The sequence below is a fragment of the Rattus norvegicus genome, chromosome 18, assembly GCF_036323735.1.
Source record: "Rattus norvegicus strain BN/NHsdMcwi chromosome 18, GRCr8, whole genome shotgun sequence".
Lineage (NCBI taxonomy): Eukaryota > Metazoa > Chordata > Mammalia > Rodentia > Muridae > Rattus > Rattus norvegicus.
Genome location: NC_086036.1, coordinates 50,279,246 through 50,295,049, shown reverse-complemented (window position 1 = coordinate 50,295,049; position 15,804 = coordinate 50,279,246).

The following is a 15,804-nucleotide window of genomic DNA, read 5'->3' as shown; positions in this document are numbered from 1 at the left end:
TTTTTATTGCACATGTATGGGTTTTTTGCCTACATGCATGTGCAGACAGTAACCTTAACCTCTGAGCTGTCTCTCTAGCTCCTAGGTCCTTCTCTATTTTAGACATTTCACTAAATTTCAGAGAGTCATAGGCTATAACAAGGCAAAGGTGTTTAGAAGTCATTCAACTTAATCACTTTGTTTTATGGACAAATGAACCAATATTAATAAGCATGTCATTTATAAGGGTGAATTTACAAGGAGTCCACCTCTATGGCAGATTAATTACTGTGCTAATGTCTTCTTCAATGATATGGACATGAAAGATTATCTGTTGCCTAGCCTTATAGGGAGGATAAAGAAGCCTAGCAGTAGACATCTAATGGTTGCTATTCCTATTTGCTAAGTATTGTGACAAGTTAACCAAAATTACAAAGCGAACTGCAAATTTACCATTCTCAGAGGACAGCTGTACATGGCACACAGGTCCCTTTCAGTTACTTGATAAGTTTCATGCTTCTGATATAGCCCGTGTAACTATGAAGGATGAGACCTGCAGCCTAAGCCTGACTCCCTCTTTCTCCTGCCCTCTTCTAGTCTACTGGACCCTAGAGTATAGAGAGACCAGCCAAGCTCACATCTGCCTCCAGGTCCTAGTTGGTGTTGGCTTGAGTGGTCAACCTTTGCCTTGCTTGCTGACCTAGATGTCCTCAACTGCTTTATCTTTGGGATAAAGATGTTAGGCACCTGCCTACTAACTTCACAGTGCTCTGGGCACTCACTGGTCCCAGTAGTCACCACAAGGTATTGAGAGCCTATGGAATTGTTCCTGCCTGGAAGAGGTGAGAGAACATATCCTATAAGCTTCCAAATAGGCCACTTTCTAGTAGTGATTAAAGATCATAAATTTGGTATGGGGTCAGGGAAAGGCAGATTTTGTTTTCTAGAGGAGTAGCTAGAGATGTGACCGGAGAAGAGAATTTTGGTGTAAGGACACTCTGAAGGGCTAAAGGAGCTGAAGAAGCCATGAGTAGTGTTTGGACTTGGAGCAGGTCTCAGTTGCACCTTAACTAGATCCAATATGAATCCTTTCCTCAGCAGCTTCTCCTGATGCCACCACATGCTTTTTTAATTCTCTTATTTATTACTCTTCTTGCTGGCCCTTGAGATTTTTTTATTTCATATATGGAGCATTGGTTTGGGAGCTAAGATGGCGAATCCTAATGAGGGGATTTAATCTTGGGTTTCCTCGGGGTCTGATACACTGATAAGGTGAGGCACAAGTCAGAATCAGGAGACAGGACTGACTTTGGGAGGGGACTTGGGAAGATGTAGCTATGTGTCCTAGGAGCCACTAAATTTGTATTGGTGGCTATAGAAAACTCTGACAGTGATGACTACAAAAATATCTGTAGAAAATTCCCATTCCAGGTTTAATATTTAGGAGCCCAGGAGAGCAGCCTGCTGAGCCTCAGTCTTTGGCTCTTGAGATGTTAATTAAACTCTTCTAGTGTGCTCCTGTGAAAATGAAAGGAGCTGATACATGAAAGTGCTTAAGCTACTAGACCTCAGTAAATTATTAATATCAGCATGATTATTATTTTCATATTCCACTCCTGGCCATAGCTCTCTAGCCAGAATCTGTTCCAGCTTGCCCTTGGCATACATTTGCTTCATGTTTAGGTACAGAAGTACAAAGAAAAACTCAGTTGTTGGTCTTAAAGAATGGGAGCTTTGTGTAAGGAAGGCATTGGCCTTGGTGACTTGTAGGTCTGAAGTCTATCTCTGAGACCTGGAAAACTCCGGAAGTTCCTGAGGAACAAGTTACATCTGCACAAGGGAAGGTGAGACTCGGGGCACCCCACCATTAGCTGGTTGCCAATGAGCAGACAGCTTTTGGGCTTTCCCCTGGAGCTTTGAAGAAGTTGGGTTTAGAAAACAGGCTTAGTAGCTCAGTGGTAGAGCGCTTACCTAGGAAGCGCAAGGCCCTGGGTTCGGTCCCCAGCTCCGAAAAAAAAAGAACCAAAAAAAAAAAAAAAAAAAAAAAAAAGAAAACAGGCTTAGGTACACTTTAGCCATTCCATTAGCCAGGCACAGCCAGGCATAGCCAGGCACAGCCCCAAAAGACTTGGTTTAAAATCACACTGAAAGGTATGGATGGGTCAGATAGAATTTGCTGAAAAAAAAATCCCATTAAAAGAAAAAAAAAGGAAGCACAGAGATGTTTTTCCTTTAAAGCAATGTCTAATTTAGGAACCTTTCAGTATTCCTGTCTACTGAGGAGCACGTTTGCATCACTATGCAGAATGGTTTTAACCTTTATTTGCAAGCCTGGCCAACACTTTCCGATGCAAATCAATGCATTTGTACTTGCAAAAGGTGCACACCTGCATGCTGAGGCAGAGGCTACAGGCGCTAACCAGTATTTTTATATGAATTACCTTTCCCCCACTCCCCATCCCGCTTTCTCATCTCCCAGCAGCCTTCCTAATTCCACTCACATTTGAAATGAACCAATCTCCCTCCTTTGCCCACTCCCATTTCTCCTGGCTTTTGCAGTTTCAGCCGCTGGCCACTACTAATTTGTTCCTTATGTATTTAATGCTTTCCTGAAGCTCATCTTTAGCATTTTCTCCCCAACTTTTGTGAATGCCTCAGTGGGGTTTTCTGCTACTCAAATAAAATCCCTGGCTCTAACACAGCCACAGTCCATTCTCACCATGCATCTCAAGCTATTCTTCTCCAACAGCCCTGAGCCTGATGCATGTAGCATCTTTAAAAGAAAAAAAAAGATGTATTGTATCATGTGTATGTGAGTACACATTTTTTCCTTGTCTCTGGTTACTTCTCTATATATGTGTCCTATGCCATTGAAAGTGATATGTGCATGTGAGTGAGTACAGGTGCCCAAGAAGACCAGAAGTGATCTTTGTGTACCTTTGATCAGGAATCACAGGCAGTTGTTGGTTACCTAATATAGGTACTGGGAACTGAACTTAGCTACTTTGCAGAAGCAACACAAGCTCTTAAACATTGAGCTATCCTTCCAGTCTCAGGGTTTTTTGTTTTGTTTTGTTTTTGTTTGTTGGCTTTTTGAGACAGGGTTTCTTTGTATAACAAGCCCTGGCTGTCCTGGAACTGGCTCTGTAGAACCAGGCTGGCCTCAAACTGTCTGTCTTCTATGTTCTGGGATTAATGTCCTGTATCACTATGCCCGGGCTCTAGCTTTTGTGTTTTGAAACAGCTTTTCAGTTGTTCAGCCTTTTGAAATTCTGCCTGCTACTGAATCCTATTTCATGAAATATTTTTTCCTTGTGTCTAGTTACCTCTCTATATACACATGTATTGCATGCCATTGTGAACTTTTTATTTTACACACATCTATGTTCATGCATTTCCCACATGTAACTTGTTAAGATTTGTATGTGCTCCATCTGTGGGTGTTTCTTAAACTGGACACATTGCCTTGAATATGCAATGATAAAAGTATGCTTTAAAGTTAGATTCAATCATTGGTAAAAATAATTTTTTTCTTCTTTAAAAAAGTATAGCTAAGCTGGGCATGGTGGTCCATACCTTTAGTTTCAGCATTCAGGAGGCAAGGGTAACAAGATGTCAGTGGATTCACTGCCAGCTTGATCTACATAGTTAGATAGTGAGTTCCAGGATGGCCAGAACTCCGTAGAAAGACCCTGTCTCAAAATACCTTTTAAAACAGCAGCAAGAAACAGTATTTGAAACATCTGTTCTTAGGTGAGAGTCCATGAAATGGGTAGTTCTGAGCTAAACTGTGTAATTCCCCAAAGTGACCATGCATGTGCCCCTTGACTCACACCATGTAATTAATTGAGTCTAAAGTGAAATATGTGGCTTTGATTATGAGATGCTTTAAGGGAAAGGAATTGAGTCAAGGGGGTAACAGTTATCTAAGTAACACATGAGCCCCTAATGTAGTAACTTCAACTCAGTTCCTTTATGTCTGGAGTCTAGGAGAGGCTTCACCGAGTGATACTGGCTGTTGTTCCAATGTCTGCTCTGGCTGATGTCATCTGAGGACTAGGGAGCCTGCAAGGTCCAGTTCTAGGTGACTCATTCATATGGCTGGTTGTGGGTAGCTGCCCTTGATTCATACCATATGGCCCCCTGTATGAGTCTCTGAGTCTACTGGGATGAGAGCTTGGGGCAAGGAATGACCTGAACGTTTATGAGTTGGCCTGGGAACACACGGATAGTTATTTCCACAACACCTAATCAGTGACGTGACACAGAGGAGAATGACAAGGAGTCATCCCAGAAGCCAGCTGGCACACCTTGGAAACTACTGTGTGACTGTCTTTGGACACCAAATAGAAGGAGACATCAATTGTCTTCTCTTTTATGTCACGGAGTTGGCATGAGCTAAGGGTTAGTGTTCAGAGACAGATTTTCAGGCCTGCTATGCTGGGAATGTTTCTGAACACCCACTCTCCCCCAACAAAAAATAATTCAAGATGCATAATTGGAGGATGTTTCAAGTTTTCCAGTCACCTTGGAGAAAGCGAGCAGCCTCACAATCACTTCACAACTCTCAGGAGCACTTGGGCAAGAACTTATCACTGCAAAATAAGACTGCATGCTGCCAGAATACCTCTACTACTCTGACTGTTTTAGCGCCAATTTCCTCAAAATGGAAAGTATTTCTCTCTCCCTTTGAAAACACTTGGCCCCTCTTTGCTGCAATGGATGACCGTACACATTGCATTGGCATGACATACTCATTTGATAGGATTCATGTTTCTGATCATAAAAAGATAAAGTTTTTCCTTTCCTAACATCTGGAGTCTGGTGAGTAATTACTATAATTAAACAAGAGGCCATTGTATATTTGGGTCTCTTTTTTTTTTTTAGCTTCAAATGCTTCTCTGTGTGCAAGACTCATGGTGTGCTGCCTTTTGTTCTAAAGCATGGTCTTTGTGGAGTGTTCACAGGCTATACTCATGCACCATACCAGCTCGCACTAAAAATAAGTCAACATGACTTAATTGTTAGCCTGCCTCTCAGAAACCCTTGATAAACAAACCCACAACTCTATTCTGTGTTCTGAAACATGATCCCCCAGCACCTCCTCTCATGAAAGGCTGGCCCTCCCTCCATTACCGTTACTGATTTAGGAATGCCATATCAAAAGCAGTAGTGCCACAGGGGTCACTGTTAAGGAGAACAGCAAGGCACCACAGTGAATGCAACAAGATATAGGAAATCAAAACCACATGCAGTCAAATTGGCAATGAAAGGGTAACACCTTGCATTTAGATAGCCTCACTAGGCCTGTCACTGATGGTGCCTTCCCCAAGCCACTGCCCCAGCCTTTCTCTAGGCTTCAGAGCAGGTTTACCTTTTCTGGAGGAGACTCTTGGGGCTTTGCTATAAAAGCTGACTCTGCCACTGAGTCTTCTAGCCAATCCCAATGCTCATGTGGACTCATTCCCAGCTTTGTGAGAGAAGCCATGGAAATGAATCTAATTGCGCAGATCCTAAAGACATGCTAGAAATGTTGTAAGCACTCCTGTCCTCCTGAGTCCACTTGCTCATCTTCACAGGCACTCATTTTCTGGTAAGTGAGGATGACAGAGAATTCTGAAGCCTATTGGGGACCTTACTTTGCACTTCCCACGATTCCTTAACTATCTTACACACAGAAGGTATTCTGCAAATTCTTACCAATTGATTGCAATAAATCCTGAATAGTTTGTTGTTTCAGATTTGTGTTTGGCTCATTGAAATACAGTACTTGTCTTAGTTATTTTTCTATTGCTGTGATAAAACACCATGACCAAGGCAACTTGCAAAGGCTTGTTTAATTGGGCTGAGAGCTTCAGAGGGCTAGATTCAGTGATGACAAAGTAAAAGCATAGTGGTGGGAACAGCTGAGAGTGCACATCTCAAACAGCAAGAAGGAAACAAAGAACACACTAGGAACAGCACAAATCTTTCCACACTTTAAACCTCTCCCCAACTAACACTCCTCTTCCAGTAAGGCCACACCTCTTCCAGACAAGGCCAAACCTCCTAGAGCTTCTCCAAAAGTCCCAGCAACTGGGGATCAAGTATTTAAACATATGAACTTTTTGTGGAATATTCTTATTCTAACAACTACCTTGGTACCAGAAGCAAAATAATTAGAATAGGATGATGTTATATATATTTTAAAAAAGGATAGAAATAAGTTTTATAGTAATTTATCATATTTCATTATGAAATTTAGCATCCTAGCTAATTTTTAATTATTTTTAACCATTGTATATGTGCCTATGATGCAGGGTGGAGTACACATTGCCCTGTGAGTGTAGAGATCAGAAGACAGTTTTGTGAAGTCAGTTTTCTCTTTCCAACTTTATATAGGTTCTCAGAATTGAACTCAGGTTGCCAGACTTTGCTGCATGTACCTTTATCCACCGAGCCATTTTACTAGTTCAACTTAAGTATTTTTAAATTCTACAGCTCAATTGTACTACATACACTTACAATGTTGTCCGCCTACCACCATCCATTTCCATAATTGCTTTTACTTCATAAAAATGAAATTCTATACTCATAATAAAGAGTAAATTGCCACTACGACTTCAAGGGCCTCCCAATCACCATGCTATCTTTTTTTCTTTAAGATTTAGACTATCCTAAATATCTCATATAAATGGAATATTTGTCTTTCTGTAACCAGCTAATTTCACTTAGCATAGTGCCTTCAAGTTTTATCTACATTAGAAGATACATTAGAATTCCCTTCCATTTTAAGGGTGAGTAATCCAAGTGAAGTTTTGTAGATTTATAAAATTTTAGAAACCTGATCATTCTAGAAAATCAGTGGGGTTGTGAGGGGGCTCAATCAATACGGTGCTTGCTAAGCAAGCCTGATGACTCGGGTCCCAGCTCCAGAACCAACTTAAAGAAGGCAGGGGAGAACTGACAGCACAAAGGTGTCCTTTGACCTCCAGACCTTTGCATTGGAATATATGCACTACCAACATACATACTATATGCACAATAATAATACTTAATTCTTTTTTTAAAGAAAAATTCTTTACATGTTTTACCAATAGTTAAATAAATAAAATATTATTCTATAGAGTTCACTTTGTACTTACTACAAGAAAACAAATGGTAGAAAATTTTGGTATGTGAACATATTATGTACACAGCCTGTATCATCTAGAAGAATTTAGGGCATGTTCAGGAATATTGTATATATAGAGAGATAGTTATATAGCTACATAGTTATATTCAAGAGTAAAAAGCTAACAAGACTTCATGTCTTTTCATTCACTCCACAAAGGTTTTATGGAAGCCACAAGAGACGCAGTGTTAGATAGATAAAATGAAATGTTGACTTTAGCATTTTCTAAGTTTTTCCATAAGATTGTCCAAATGAAGTTGGTTCATATGTACACTCTGCCTAGTCAGAAGAAATTCACATGGAAAGTAAACACTTTGGTAGTTATGGCAAAGCAATAAGTACTTCTACAGTAGAAAGTATATATTTTCACTTTTAACATACACATTTTACACTGTGAATGTGTGATATTAGATACATGGAGAGCTAAAGCTATGACTTATGTCTCATTTGGGAAGAAAGAATCCAAGGAAAAGTGATCTTTTCAGAGAGTCACTGGTGTTGCATGCCACCAAATGAGGGAATTCATTAGTTCCCATAGTCAACTTCTCATAAAAGATCCTGAAAGAATCAGGATCCATAGAAGACCAGCTCTAATTCCCAGGTCTCAACTAATCGAGCTGCTTGCTTCAGTGAACTTAGCAGAACGGTACACAAGAAGAAGGACATTAGGACACATGTGCCTGAGCATTTAATCACATCTCAGACACCTTTCAATGGTACAGTTTGCATGACAACTTCTGTTTCTGGCTCAAAACAAAATGGTGAACAAACAGACAGGATCCTACCCATTCCTGGTGTGTAACCCATTTGCTGGGTTAATTTGATAATGCTGACTGAAAGATGACAGGTGATAACCTGGCTGAATGTTAGGGCTAAATTATTGGCTTAAGCCCTTATTATGTACTCACTCTAGATTCCAACAATGTGCAATGAGTCCAAATGGCCCAAGCTTCACCAACAATCTAGGGGTCACTGCCACAAAAATAGGAGTAAGCAAAGCATCTTGTTTTCAGACTTAAAAATCTTAATTTAAGTGAAAACAAAAACAAACAAACAAACAAACAAAACAAACTCAACTTAGATCTTCTACTTATAGACCAAATCATGTCACAATGCATAGTTGCAAGAGCTTGCCCGGTGTCTCTTTCAACTTCCAAGATAATTCTTTTATCAGATTACAAATGGAGAACAAGGAGAAGTTTCTGGTTGTGTCATTTGATGTGGACTCCTTGTGATGTTTTGCTGAGGCAAGACCCATGGGAGGTCACTTGATGTTTGGGATGGTTGGCATCTTGATTTGTGGACAGCTTGGAAAAAGACTGAAGACATCTTGGCAGTTAAAGGTGGGTACTCCTTCTCTTTTGTCTCCCCCCTTCTCCTTCTCCTTCTCCTTTCTCATCTTCTTGTTTTTCAAGACAAGGTTTCTCTGTGTAGAACTCACTATTTTTGACCATGCTGGCAAACCTGGAGATCTACTTGCCTCTGCTTCCCAAGTACTGAAAGTAAGGCATGCACCATTATTGCCTGAAAATGTTGGCTTCTTTTAATATTATTGTTATAGTTGGATCCTAAGTGTTCCCCAAATGCCCATGTGATAAAGACATGCTGCTCAGGTTGGTAGTATTTTGAGGGGATCTGATGGGGCTTAATGGGACATCTCTCGGTCACTGAGAGAGGGAAACACATGGTTGAAAGGAATGTAGTCTCCTCCTTACTTTTTGTTGTATTGAGATAAACAGTTTAGCCCTTATCCATTTCTACTATGATCCTCCTTACGTAAAGCAATAGTGACAACCAATCATAGACAAGGAACTCTAAAACTGTGGGCCAAAACAACCCTTCTTCTCTTAGTGAGTTGATGTAATGGAAAATTGACTAAGCAGTCATATTTTAAAAAATATTTCCACATTCATGTGGAAAAAAAGTCTGATAGTCTGAGCTGTGTGGAGGGTGGGGTTTAGGCTCCTCAGCATCTCTTTCCATGTCTAAAATTGCTCAGCTCTGGGAACTTGATAAATCAGAACATACCCTCAGTCACAGGCCATAGGATTTGGGAGACACCTCTGTGGTTTCAGACTCATGTTCCTTTATTTCATGGTAGCTTTCTTTTCTTTTCTTTTTTTTTATTGTGTATTTATTTTACGTATGTGAGTACACTGTCACTGTCTTCAGACACACAAGAGAGGGCATGAGATTCCATTACACAGATGGTTGTGAGCCACCATGTGGTTGCTGGGAATTGAACTCATGGCCTCTGGAAGAGCAGTCAGGTGCTCTTAACCACTGAGCCGTCTCTCCAGCCCAATTTTTTATTTTTTAAGAGTTACTTATTTATGTATGTGAGTACACTGTAGCTGTCTTCAGACACACCAGAAGAGGGAATCAGATTCCATTACAGATGGTTGTGAGCCACCATGTGGTTGCTGGGAATTGAACTCAGGACCTCTGGAAGAGCAGTCAGTGCTCTTAACCACTGAGCCATCTCTCAAGTACAATGAGACAGTTCATATTAGGTATCTATTGATTACTCAGTAAAGATTCAGTGTCTGATATCTTCTCTAACATTTTTGCTAAATATTCATAGCCTCATTCTCATTAGGACAAAATACTAGACCACTGCAGTGAAGTCGGAGCCGGCTGCAGAGGTGGTTCAGTGATTAAGAGCCATATCCTGCTTGTACAGAGATCCTGGCTCAGAACTCTATAACTCTAGCTCCAGGGTACCTGCTGACCTCCACAACCATGCTCATGACACACGCACACACGCGCACGCACACGCACACACAGAATAAAAACATAATTGTTAGTTTGTCTTTGAGTAACCTTGCTGTTTTTTTTTTTTAAGATTTTATTTATTTATTTTATATGGGTACACTGTAGCTGTCTTCAGACACACCAGAAGAGGGCATCAGATCTCATTACAGATGGTTGTGAGCCACCATGTGGTTGCTGGGAATTGAACTCAGGACCTCGTGAAGAGCAGTCAGTGCTCTTAACTGCTGAGCCATCTCTCCAGCCCCCTTCTTTTTTCTTTCTTTCTTTTTTTAGTGTTTCTAATGGACTCCATAGTATAATACAGAGTCATGGGATAGGAAGCAGACCTTCTGACAGATATTCAGTTCAGCCATGTTTCTTATATAATGTTTTGTAGGAGAGATATCTTTTTCTGAGGACTTTAAATGAGAATTTTTCTTTTTTTCTTTATTTCTTATTGGATATTTTATGAATTTACATTTCAGATGTTATCCCCTTCACTCCCCTCCACCCCTTTCTTCTATGAAGATGCTCCCACTCCCATCCACCCACTCCCACCCTGGCATTCCCCTACTCTGGAGAAATGAGCCTTCACAGGACCAAGGGCTTCTAGGAGAGCTAATTTTATATACTGAGCATATCCTGCTTCTAGGATCACGGTGTCATTATTTGATGCCACAAGTATTTTCAAAGATAATGCAATTTAGAAAAGTTGGAGCCATTTCTCCTCAATGTGTTTAAGCTTCAAGGAAAGAGCATCAGTTTGATTCATTAACCTTTTATATTAAAAGATTTATTTTAATAAACACATGTGTTGACATGTGCACATGGCATACATATGGGGAGTCCCTAAGAAGGTCACAGATCCTCTCAGGATGCATTAGAGGTGGTTATGAATCAACTAAGGTGGGTGACAGGAAACAAGCTTAGGTCCTCTCAGTAGTGAGTGCACTTGGTAACTGCTCCATCTCTGTATCTCCAATTCTGTAACTTTTAATGTCTCTCAACAAGTCTTTCCAACTTTTATGTCACAGTAATACTTAAACATTTTTAATGGTCAAAAATTTCAATTTCAATTATGAAGATGCTCTATATTTTTATAAGTTGAAAATATGGAAAAATACCAATATTTATTAAGTATAATTTATAATTATAGTTTTATTACTCTCAATATTTCTTCCATAATAAATCAGAATAAGTTAATAATATTGAAAAAAGAAAAAACTAATCATCTATGTTTTCTCTAGAAAGAAAATCACTATAATAAAACCAAATAAAAAATCTGCTTTTACTTTAAGATAATATTCAGATATGCTTTAATAATTGTACATCATTTTTTACATTTTTAGTTAAAATAACACAGTACTTCACAAGGTGATAAGTTCATTTACTAAAAGGTATCATAGCCCTAAACACAACTCAAACTTTCTCAGATACACAGAGACAAGGTTAGGCTCCTTCATGAAGTATCTGCTGTTCATTCCCAGTTCTGGATGCTGCCCTGCATTGTGGAAGCTGGTGTGTTGAGAGGAGACTCAACGGACTGCCTAGAATGAGAAGGGGAACTACTATGTAGCAATGCCTATTTCCTGTGAGTCACACACTGTTCTGGGCAGTGCTGAGTAGATGGGAAGGGCAGTACCAAAGTTTAGGGGTTCAGGGACTCAATATTTCTTGAAAACAAACAGAAAACAGGTATAATCATGATTGCTAGAAGACAAATAAGTGTGGGGTGATCATAATGTGTGTGTTCACATGTGTATACATTTTCCCAACATGTCCTGATTTCTAAACTACACCCATTTATGAGCCATGGATAAGTCCCAGGGTGAAGTTATCAAAGGCCGAAAGAGGAGTGGGACATAAGTCAAACTTCTATTCTTGTTATGATAACTTTTAAATTGTTATATACATTTTTAGTTCATCCAAGTAGAATCCTCTTATACCCCAGGTGCCTGAGAAAGCAAGCACGGGTATTACATAAATATACAATTCCCAATGAATACGAATGAAAACATTTTATCTAACTAGAATAGTTTCTATAATTAAACATTAAAAATTAAAATAGATGAGAGAATGTTGGAATAATGATTCCATTAAAAACTTTTCTTATAATGCTCAGCATTTGAAAAGTGGTTGAAGGCAATTATAGTTTTATCTTTTAGACCTTTAATGGAACTTAGCCCATGTAGCAGGAGTGCCAGCACTCACCCTCATTTCCATAGTTAGTTAGGAAGCCCCTGGTGTTCCTTCCAAGGACTCAGCAAGGGCCTGGGAGATTAATGCAGGGCCGCATGCATGCAGCAGGTCATTACCACAATTAGACTTGTTCTCGTCAGGATCTATTTGGAAAGGATTAACATTTTAATGTTTATAGACTGCAACCACTATTTTATCACGGGATCTGACTCTGGCCTCCCCTAGAAACCATACATTCACTATATTCAAGAAAGCAGGTAGAGAGTGTGGAGAGCCGGAGTTCTTGGCAGCAGAATTCTCCTGAGAAGGGGTGGGTCTCTTACTGGCAAAACCGGGTCATCTGATCCAAGCCCTCAGTAATCACAGAGGTGAATAAAACAGGCGGCCACCCCCTTCCAATGCTCACAAAAGGTTCTGTTGAAATCCTTTAAGCCCCTCCATGGAAAGACAAGTACAGACAATGACAGAAACAAGGCATGGGACAGAAGAAATGTGATAAGCAGTTTGATTTTGTTCCCTCTTAGAAACCCATGCCTCAGGAACGCAGAGGTTCAACAAAGAATTGGAGAAACTTCAGCAGCTTTCGAGATTACTCGTGAATGTTTGAGTTTCTCTTTGGTCAAGTTAGAAGGTTCTCATTGTTTAATCTGAAAACTCAATGGCCCTTGTGGGTTTTAACAATAAACTTCTTTTTACACCTGTACTATCAAGAACAATCAGATAGAGACCATCTCTCTGCTCCCTGTGCAGTTTCCAAAGAGAAACAAGCTAATTGAGGGTTAAACAAAGCCTAAGAGACTTACCAGCTCACCAAGGTTTAATTCACCCCATCTATTTACATAATTCTATTTCATTGGAAAAAGAAGTGAATGTCCCAGGAGCCTGGCCACAACCAAGGCTCAGCCTCAGGCATCTTTCATGTTTCCTTTCTTGGCCTGAATATACTCCCAGCTAAAACCTGGCAGGTGAGTTTGGCCCCTTGACTTGTAGGTGGTTCCAGTTATCAATGCTCCCAGTCTCTGTTTTGCTCAGCTATTTGACTAGTAGTGCTTCATTGGGTAGACAGTGGAATTCAGCCAGCCTCAGCCGAGGTGTGAATTTTAGAGCTGGGAGGAATTGGGGACTAGAATGGGACAGGAGAGGACACTCCAGTTTCTGCCCTTTCAAAGCCACCTGTGAGGCACAGGCCTTCCTGTGGATGCTGCTGTCACGATCAGGACTCATGGATCTCCTTATTGTCTTTTCTTATCCAGGCCTTAACAAAATCTTCAGAAAGCTGGAGAGATCAAAATAGCCACCGAGAAACCAACAAAAGGAAAGATGATTTCAAAATAGGTCCTTGCCCATGTGGTGATATGTGGAGGTTGGTTAGCAACACAGAATCCTGATCCCCAAACAACCAGACTCCAGGTTGTTCCTCCTCAAATGCCTTGAGAAACAATTCCTTACCTTCAGCACCTACCTAGTAAGGACTTGATTTCTGGCTTAGGGATTACTGACCTGACTGAAACTGTGAATGAAGAAATGACTGAATGAAGAAATGACAGGCAGATGACCAGGAAAACTGGGACTGGGTGGGCCCTGAACTTTGATGGTGACAAAGTGATATATATAAAATCAGGAATTGGCAGGCTAGCTAATCTAACGAGGAGGTCTGTATCAGGAAGCAGTCTCTGTTATGGGTATCGGGAGGGGAGCTGTGGTTGACAGTTCCTGCATACACTGGTTTCAGCTAAAGGTCAACTGCTTACAAGCATTCATATTCTGGCCAGGAAAGACTCTGCCATTCTCCTGGGTTTGCGGCATTCAGGTCTTTGGCATGGTGGTGTTTATGTCAATAATGAACTGTCAGTCTGGACTCTATCCACTCTCCAAAAGGAATGTTGAACTGCAAGCCGAACCAGATTCTGAGTTATTCATCTACAGCTCCTCTGAGAAACACAGTCATTCTCAGCATTCGCCCATTAAGGACTTGAATTTTGGCCCCTCATGATACTGTAGTAGTTGTGCTCTGGAGGATGCTTTTCTGGAAGTAAATGTTTACATTTGGTTAATGGGGAAGAATGTGTTAACTTTGCCCTCTTGTGTATTTTGGCCGATGTGGAAGATGGATGGTTTTACCAAAAGGTGATAGCATTAAACATGGAGGGTGAAAGCTTGTGACTGCAGATAATGGAGATTTATTTCAAGGCAGGGGAATCTTTCAGAGTTTGGAGAAGAGGATTCTTAAGCCGTAGGATATAAATGAGGAAGAACAAGGAAAGAAGAGTCATCAGAAATCCAGCTAAGGACTAAATATCCTCTGGTGGTAGAGTAGCACAAGCCACTAATGTGAGTCTTTTTGAAAGTATGCTTTGATTCTAGGACCACATTTTTTTGAGGACAGCCACAGATCCTGAATCTGACTATGTCAGTCATAGATTCAATAAACGCATCAACCATTAGATTTATAAAGTCCCAAAACATGAGATTACAACTGTTTTAATCCAGTGAAACATTTGCCCAGGAAGGGGTAGGTTTTAGGTGACTTTTGTTTATAGGCAGCACTCTAGATGTTGAGAGTAGTAGGGTCTAGAACAATGTCTCATTTGACCATAATATGCTTGCTTTGATTTGCAGTAGTCTAAAGAAAGTGGCGTCATGCTACAAGCATTTCTTGTTGTGTAATTCCACCCCAGCATCTCTGTGACAAATTCCTCTTGTGCTTTATAAGACATGAAAGAGAAGAGTTATCCATGACAGATTTGGTCTCCCTAAATACAGCTTGGTTGTTTTGGAAAAGATAATTTACAACATTAAAAAATATTACTGAAAATATTTAAAAATATAGTCTTTAAAATGCATACATTGTAAAAAGTGCTTTTAAAATAAAATTAGCTAGATAGCTGTATATATATGTTATTTGGTAGAGAAATCAAAAATTCAGAAATTTCTTCTTTTCCCATGCCGTCCCTTCAAATGTGTTTCTGACATTTCTCCAACAAAACTTGGAGTCTATTGTTGCTTCCAGTTGACATTGGAAAGGTTCCGTTTTGGCCAGAGTGCTGTGGAGATGACCCTATTTGAATCCCATTGATGGATCATAGATAGCAATCAGTCATAGATACCAATCAGTCATACAGCACAATTTAAATTCTGTCAAGTACTCGGGTAGGAAGCCATACTCTAACATACTTTAACATATTCTAACATACTCTAACGGAGTCTTAACTTTGCCAGGGAAGAAAGCATGTGGATAGTGTCTGAAGTGAGGAAGGAGGAGAGACAGAGATACAGAGAGAAATGGTAACAGGGAGTGAGGTGGAGGAAGATGTGGAGCAGATGAAGTCATAGATAGCTCACTTCTTACCTTTCCAAACCCATCACAGAGATTCATTTGGAACCCACAGAAACGTCGAAGATGATAAAATAATTCAGGGGATTAGTAGTGCATATCTTTGATGCTACTACTCGATAGGAAGATAGAATAACTATACTTCTTTCAAACCATAAAGTTAAGGATTACAAATATTTTAGTCCCGTCTAACTAATTTTTATATCTCGGATCCAATTTTTGGCTATAGCTTCTCAAAGTAAGATATAATCAATGTCACAGTAACAATAGCATTGCCCAGATGGTAAGGGGCATTGGTAATTAAAAGCCAGGCGGCCAGAACTCACAATGTTATGTTAGCACCCTGACAAGAAGACTAGGAAACTGCTTATGGAAGAGTCAGTTT